Genomic DNA, 8,961 nt, shown 5'->3' with positions numbered 1-8,961 from the left:
TGACTGTCCTTGAGCAGCCGGTGTTGTCTTGGCAGCTTGAAAGTGATTGACCTGATTTTCCTTGCCTTTCCGCCTGATTCTCTCCTGCCACTTCTTGCGAAAAACCGCCCTCTCTAAGGGGGTGGAATCTTTCTTTACAAAAACTTTACCAATGCACCAATCACAACGCGAGGCGGGCGTGGGTTGTTTGAATCTCAGGCGTGGGTCGCCTGTTTTTGGCGGGAAAACGGGCTCACACAAAATGTTTAGTGACCGCTTCTCGGGCAAACTTCCATCATACATTACTTCATTAAAACAAAAAAAAAAAAAAAAAACACGAGCTCTCGTCATTTCAGGCACTATAATAGTAAGAACAATATAATGACATATTACGCGAATCAGCCTTCGACTTCAGGCAAATTTACCAAGACAGCACTCTGACACTGGCGGCAGAATGAGCCTCTCACTCTAAACGAAATCCGACAAATCTTTTTTAAAAATAATTGCTAACAAGTTGTGCTACAGCATTGTCAATTTGTCACATTCGAGCATTCACTCGACACTAATCGCTCTCCTAGTGACACAATTCATGACAATAATAAAAAAATACAGGAATATTCGAGACAAGCGAAATACAGGAACACTCAAGAGGATAACCGTGTGCGGCTGGCGCTCGGTGAGACGAACTGGCGGGCCAGTGGCTTGCTCGATGAGCGTCACAACACTATGCGGCACCTTCTTTACATTAGCGTTTACATTTTATTTTAACACGTTCAAGTGAACGTGACAAGCAAAAACTTCAAAAAGAGACAAGCGCAGTACATTGAACACGTAGGCGAAAGATAGACCATGCAACAACTATGGCTGCCGATCCCACAATGCATCTCGCGATTCGGTGCCATAACGTCATCCTTTCGAAGCTGATATACGGTTAGATGTTTCTACTGTATTTTATTGAAAGACGATCGTTTTGTTCACAATTAGGCCACTTAAAGTGTAAACACATATTGTTATTAACACTGATGAGTGATTGAAAATATTGCAACGTTCCTATCATGAGCTGTATTTGAGATAGACGTCACACGGCTTTTGGTCAGTTGGGGACCGTACTATGAAAACTCGCCCAAGTACATGTAGCGGCCGTTTTTTCGTCTGCGATCGGTGGGTTTACTCTGAAAATCTATCAGTGATTGGCTGATGTAGTCATTAACTCGTAACTATTTTAATAGTAATGCCTCAGCTTCTTTCTTATAGATTCTTATAATCTAGGAAGTTCCAGTTCACTTCTCAAGACGTATAAATTTTCGTTTGAGGAACGAAAACAATCTAATTAGAGCTCGGAGTTTTAGGCTGTTTGCTTTGAACATTATAAAGCTCTATTTGATCTTTAGATTGTTTCTTCCTCGAATTTAATCGTAGCGATAAAGAAAAAGGAATAAAACCAGTTCCACAAGGGCTCGTGTTGTGTATCGTTTCGTGTGCCCCATTGATGGCTGTAATGCCTCATATCTCGGATACACCACTTGCACTTTGGAACGAAGAAGTAAACAGCACCGTTATAGTAGCAGCAATATCCACAAGCACTTCGTTGAAGACCATAACAGCCCTGTTCCCAACAACATATTCGACTGTTTCTCTATAATTCATTCTTTTTCTGAAGTATTAGACCTTAGAATAGCTGAGGCAATAGCTATTAGACAAAATAATCCGTTCATCAATGTAAAATACCAAGAGATGTCAAATTTCCTCAATTTGTATAGATAAAATCTGATCTGATAACTACTGTATTCTTATCTGAATTCCTATTCTTTCCAGATTATCATCTTATTTACTCTGATGATGGCTAAAGTGTAGATAGCCGAAACGTTAGAATATATGGATTTTTATTTCAGAACTGCGATCGTGTCTTTTTTATCCAGAATCATTATTCGACGCCTAAGTGTAATTGAAAAGGAAGTTTTTAGAAAACTTGAAAAACTGTTGAAACTTTATATAAAAATAAAGTCCGATTTATTATTTCTGAGTTGTTAATAAATGAATGAATGTCATATTTTTTATTACATTTTTATTATTTTTAACTATAAAGTGTTGTTTTATCATTTTTAAACGAAAAATATGCAATTGATGTAAAGGGACCAAGGGTGGGCGCCTTGCCCCAAGCCCATGGGCCCATTGCCCCAGGAGTGGAGCAATGGGCCCATTTAGACTTTACAAAACTGTGTTTCATTAAAAATTGAATAACTCTATAGGCGTCTAATTCACATCATACATTCCTCATTAGTTGTACCTTTAAACAAAATAAAGAACCACCTCGTATCAATTAAAACTTCATCAACATTTTAGTTAAAAAGAGGGGGGCGCGCTGCCCCATGTTGCCCTACATGAATATGGCGATGAATGAATCAGTGTGGCGATGAAATAATCGATCTGGCAAAAACAGGGGCCGCCCGGATGTGAACTGGGGACCTCTCGATTTGCAATCGAATGCTTTTCTCAGAAATAGATTAATTACAAACGCCATAAAAACCCCAAACGTCTATATTGTGCACATATGTCCCTCAAACTCTTCATATATACTCTTTTCAACTTTGCCCAGTGTTTGGACTACTGACAAAAAAACTTCTATGGGGCCTTCCCGCAATCGGGCTCAACAAGTTCCTACGTTTCCACGTAATCCACGTTTCTACCCCGCCATATTTGTTGCATACTCGCGCCTTACCTTACTTTTTCGTTCCTACGCGTTTGCATGTTCTGGTGGCAATGAAAAAAGAAAGATCAAAGCAGAAAGAATTAAGCTATGTCAAAAATTCCTTCCTTCAGCGAGAGACCGGAATTTAAGAAAATTGTTCGACATTAACGATGCCGAAGTGCCTGCAAAGTACTGGAATGCAGATTTTGCAAACCTGCCTCCCGTTTCACGCGGTGATTTACTGAACTATTTGTGTACTGCCTAGCCCGGGTCTCTAGGATATAAAGGCGGTCTAGGCAGTTGACGGCGTGTTAAATTCAGTAAGGTCCAAGGAAAGCTTGATATTTTCGTTGAATGTGTACTTCTTAACCACCGTAAATCCTGCACGATCAGAATGTAATTAGAGATAGTGCAAATAGAAATGAAATCAAATATTAAATTTATTATTATAAAGTTCAAAGGACATGGTTTGCTGTTTAGCTCACAACAGGAATCAATTTAAATATAAGTTAGAATTTTCACCGCCACTCAAATATAAGAAATGTGAGCATTCCACAGCTTGACTCAAATGTTCTCATCGCTTGAAAATCAAAGACACGAAGACATGTAAGACAAGTCTTGACAACATTAAACATGTCGATTCTCTATGCTCATGTTAGCATAAGGTGAAATCTAATGGACAAAAAATGGTAAACACCATGATAACTACCAACTCAGGCTAATTCAAAACATACCGAGCTCTAAAGCAAATCATCTTCTTAAGATATTTTTAATGCTAGTAATATCGAGTATCATACTGGCCACGGTATTACATCTTGCAATGAAAAGACGCCCTAGTTAAACACGGATTACTCACGTTGCTCTGGGGTTGCCAAAAATTGAGTTTACTACTGAGTTTGAAACATTCTTTTCTTTATTTTTCGATACCTGCATCCTGCGCAGAAGATTGACATCTTATAGACAAAGTAACAGGTATCCTTTGATTGTGCTGAATGATCTCTTAGTTAAAAAATTCAGACACGCTAGACATTCATACTGGATCCATCCAACTGGTACTTAATAGATTGTGATCTACTACATTGTGTTCTTCATTGGCACTCTTACCACTTGAATGGTTTATCATTCAAACAAAGAGATTCAACTTCTCTAATTTCAACAGTATGTCAAAGCTAAGTGAAATGGCAAGGTCATTAAACGTGGCTAAATTAAATGACGAGTTAATTAAACCCAAATCGGTTAAATAAACCATTTTGAAATTGTTAATAACAGCTGCACAAATCTACCTCAGGCACTCATAAGTCATAACTAATTGATGATCTGATCAAACAGGCTCCAACTCAACTAAGAGAAGAACATGTCAGGCTAGTATGACGAATGAGGCATAAATTGTTAGCTAATTAACTGATAATTAATTAGTAAATAATAATCTCATAGTACAGAACAATCAGGCACTACTTTAACACTAGAATTCTACCAGGCTCAGAAAGCTGAGAATCGCCTTTGCAAATGGCTGCCACAGTCTCCCACAAGCTTTTCGATTCGACACAACACAGTTCAGCTAATCTCACAATTAAATGTTCTCGCTCCTACTGGATGTCAAATTCAATAGCTTAGGCACAATTTAAATGATTGTTTATGCTAATAACAAAATTTCATCGCGAAATAAGAGCACAAAAAGCTGCAGCGTTCTCGAGCTGCAGAGCACGTTCAGTTTGAATGTTGGGCGGCGTCGGTTCTGTTTCCAACTCGCGGAAAAATCCTCGAGGTTGGCGAGAAGTTTCTGTTTCCTGTTCCTTCGCGTTAATATTTATTTTATAAACGCGACAATTTGGTGTTTGGTGTCAGACTGTCAGCCAATACACCATGCGAGAATTCAAGGCAAACAAGACGCTTGAAGCTATCAAACAATTTGTAGATGGATGGGTGCAAGAGATATACACCCACAGACCAACTGCAACAACACTGTCATCGCTGCCAAGGTGAGGATAATGGATCATGACAATATAATCAGATCTGTAATTATTATTGCTTTTTATTCCTACTTATGTAGCTTGTTTACTGGCAAGTAACAGATTTTGTCCCTGGAAAATATATAGTATCATATATCATAAATATTACACTAACAGGCATAACTTTCTGCTCTCAGGTGCTGCATTCAATCCGGCTGAATGAAAATCTGCTGTCGATAAATTCGCTGCCTTGGTCTTTCTTCATGGCTGGTAAACTGAAGAAACGTATTCCATTGTCCAGTTTCCTCTTTAAATAGTCGTAGGAACGACTGGTACATCCAACAACGGCACAGTAGCGTCCCATGCTCAAGCAATGTCGCGGCTCTAGTAGATTTACCAAGTTATTTGGCGTACTCTAACCGCCTAATCACGGGTCCAAGGACAGTGGAGGGTTCAAAAGACGAAGCATGGTTTATTCTTTACTTTTCCCCATCTCCATGATAAATCCTGCACATTCAGAATTCAATTAAAAATATTTAATATATTTTGTAATTCTAAGAGCATTTAGATTCGTATGATCAAGTAATAAACTGCATAGAACATAATATTTCGGAATGTACACAGCATGAAATAACGATAAATCGAAACTACTTCAATGTAAAACGAGCTGGTATGATGAGCATTTCACAATCCGCTATTTTAATTCCAGGATTCTGGATTAATTCTGAACTTAGAACGAGGACGTTGAATAAATCCCTGCACATTGGTTTCAAAAACATAAGATAAACATAGGTAGCTTTTCTCAATGCAAATATTGACACATCGCTGACAATGTCTAGTGTAAAGAAAAGTGATGATATCCACAACTGTCAGCGATTCAAACTAATTTGAGCATGTATCTCAGAGCACAATAAATCAGATACATACGATAGGCAACTATGCTAGTAATATCGGTTATTATCAGCCTTTTTGAAATATTGATTACTCACGTTTTCTTGACGACACATTAAGATGCGCTCAATGAAACTCGACCAAAACAGTACAGTACTCGACAGCAGTACTCGACTAAATTACTACGGTACCTGTAACGTGGTTAAGAGAACAGTGAAAATTAACGAATTATGTTGCAGCGCTAATAAATTAGAGCGGACACGGTTGAAAGCTTGAAACATTCGTACGAATCGGTTTCTTCAGGCAAACATTCACGGGCTTACTTCAACATTCTTGGCAAAAGCGCCATTCCCAACAAGCCAGGCACCAATAACATAACATAATGATGTCGGCGCTGAAATGTAGGCCTGATGTGGCCTGTCGCCGATTCTTTTCCTTTTCGTGCCTTGTTCATAGATCTAAACTCGTTGTAAATTGAACCTTATTAAGTAATCACTGGCAGAGCAAGAAAGTAATCTCACTGAGTCCGGAGCACTGATCACGCCCATGAGCGTGAGTCAGCCTGGCTGGCGCCCGGCGCCTCACTGTGACTCAGCCTGGCTGGCGCCAGGCGCCTCTCGCTTACCAGCGCAAAATCAAACACTGCACTCGCGAACTGGTAAGCAGTTATTATAACTGGTCACTTATTTAACACATAGCAAATGATGAAGGCTAAAAAGCCTTACAATTACCAAATGATAATTGCAGGGGTATGTGCCTAAAACTCACTTGATCGTACGACTGTATATGTGATGCAAAGCAGTCAAGAAGAGCTGCGTAGTTTCACGGACTGCGTCGTAGCGACGATTGAATACAGGCAGACTACCCCAGCTGGCTGCTGCACCACTCAAGGTCAACGGTAGCAAAGCTGCCGAAGGCCGCTTTTTTCCTTTTTCTTTATCGCTACGATTAAATTCGAGGAAGAAACAATCTAAAGATCAAATAGAGCTTTATAATGTTCAAAGCAAACAGCCTAAAACGGAGTTTGCTCTAATTATGGGGACTTTGCCCTGTGATGTAGTTGCCCTTTGCCCTGTTGCCAAGTGCCCTGTGAGATAGTTGGGACATGGTTTTTATAAGTATTTGGACTAATACCCTAGCTTGAAACTAGAGAAGCTGTTAAAAATAATCCCCTATGTGGTTTAAGTCGCATCTGTCATAAAGCGGCTACTACATCCAAATGCCAAATTCAATGATCAAGCGAGTTTTGCTCTATGCATGACAAATCTTATCAGTTTTTTTCTTCACAAGTAAGCATCTTGAGAATATAACCAGCTGAAAATAAATTAAATTACCCGCAACTTTTTCTTCTATAATTCTCATATGTTTGGATATAAATACGGTTATTATACTGATCTTCTGATCCAGGTAATAGAGATGCATACAAGATCCGACTATAATAAGAATTTGGCACATATATACGCTTATTTAATTGCTGTCCGCTAACAGGTCAAGGGAGAAGTATTTGACCTACTCAGAAATAAAGCTGCATCTAAATGAGATCCTAATTCGATGCCTTCCAAGTAAATTCTGAGTCCATGCTTAACAAGTGGTCGTCGTGCGGCTACTTCCTCACTTTCAAGCTGCCAACAACAAGTTCAACAACAACCGATTCGATGCGATAGAATAGGCTTTAATCATTATTTGCATATCTTGGGAGGATTCATTGTGAGGCTCATTAGAGGTAATTGACAGTGTACTCATTCACTCAGTTGTATTAATCACATTTTTAAAGTTTGTGACACAAGTCTACATGATTTTTGATGCTAGGATCTCGGTGATATAGAATCGAACTAATGCAGAGCGAGTATAGTATATGCATGGTTGAACCAGTATAAGGTTGACCCATCAGAAACCCGTTTTTGCGGATGTAGTTCGTTGTTCGTTTGTGACGTCACTGATCTCAGTGACGTCACGGGCATTAACCAATCACCGAAATGTAGTCAAACTAGTCAACCAATCCGTCATGGGAATGACGGGTTTGTTTACGTTTCTCGATCTACGTGACGTAACAAAAAAGCTGACCTGAAAGACGGAAATCATCGTGGGTCAACCTTATATAGTTCAACCATGGGTATATGTACCCAGCTGGGTACATCACTCTGACATATGAGGAGGTTCTGAAGAAGAGGTTCTCAAGCGCCTGGTAGCTCAAAATCCCAACAAGTCATGTGGACCAGACGGCTTCCATCCCAGATTGCTCAAAGAATTAGCATCCGTTCTGGCCGGCCCATTGACAGTATTCTTTCAAAAAACCTTGAACGAAGGAACTTTGCCGTCTTTCTTCAAACTATCGCCAGTCATGAAAAGATCCGGTCAAATGACACGAGTTTAGATCTATGAACAAGGCACGAAATGGAAAAGAATCGGCGACAGGCCACATCAGGCCTACACTTCAGAGCCGACATCACTATGTTATGTTATGTTATGTTATGTTATACCTCAATCATCAATGTACATGACTAGCGCATTTTGGGTTCGCTGGCTAAAATATATTAGATACGAGCATTTTTAGCACATTTTCTCATTTATGGAAAATACGCACTATCGTGCTCGCCATATCCGTCCGTCTGTCTGTCTGTCCGTGACTTCACGTTTTCTTCGGCGAGAAATTGCGCTCTCTGTCACTCACTGCAGTGAGTACAGATTTATATTTTTTTACAAATCCGTGCATCTTGGTTTTTACCGTGGATGTTTTCTGAAACAATATTGTTGAAATTTCGCCAAGTGGTAGTGAACACTCATGCCCAAATGGTAACACTAAGAAGGGCCGCCGAAACAGGTTGCCATATATGATATAGGCCATTTTTAGGCCAAGTTCCCCTATTTGTGCCGTTGCCCATTTGAGGTGGCCGGTTAAACTACATTGGCCGTTTCGGGCCATTTATGTAGAAAGTGTAACTTTTAGCCTGTAATGTACTACTAGTTATTTATATCCAGTATTTTAAAATTCAGCTTTTCTGGCTAGGCAATTGAAAATCTGGACAAGTTGAAGTGACAGTGTCATTGACATTGTGTTGTGGCAAACCAGAGATTTTTTTTTAAATCTGTTCATTTTTAGTAATTCCCTCATCTCAATATTTTAATTAATTTCTTATGTATGATGATGCTGGTATCCAAGATACTCACTAGCCTACTCACTAGTCTACTTATATTAGGTATTGAAAGAACGAAAAAGAAGATTAGGTATTAATTAAAAACATGCTCTGGCCTTTAATTAAACTTGCATAAAAGAAAAGCTTTTTACTGAATTATACCAATTATGGAAAAATCTAGAAAAAATAGGGCCTACCAACCTACCATATAAATATAGGCTAAGTGGAGTACCAACTACCAACTACCAGTACCAAGTACCAATAAAGTTGAAAAAGCCTAGGCTACAAACTTTTTCCACCATTCAAATTCAATCAAATC

This window comes from Hyalella azteca, unplaced genomic scaffold (assembly GCF_000764305.2).
Source record: "Hyalella azteca isolate HAZT.00-mixed unplaced genomic scaffold, Hazt_2.0.2 contig1591, whole genome shotgun sequence".
NCBI classification, from domain to species: Eukaryota; Metazoa; Arthropoda; class Malacostraca; order Amphipoda; family Hyalellidae; genus Hyalella; species Hyalella azteca.
This window is presented reverse-complemented; position numbering follows the sequence as displayed.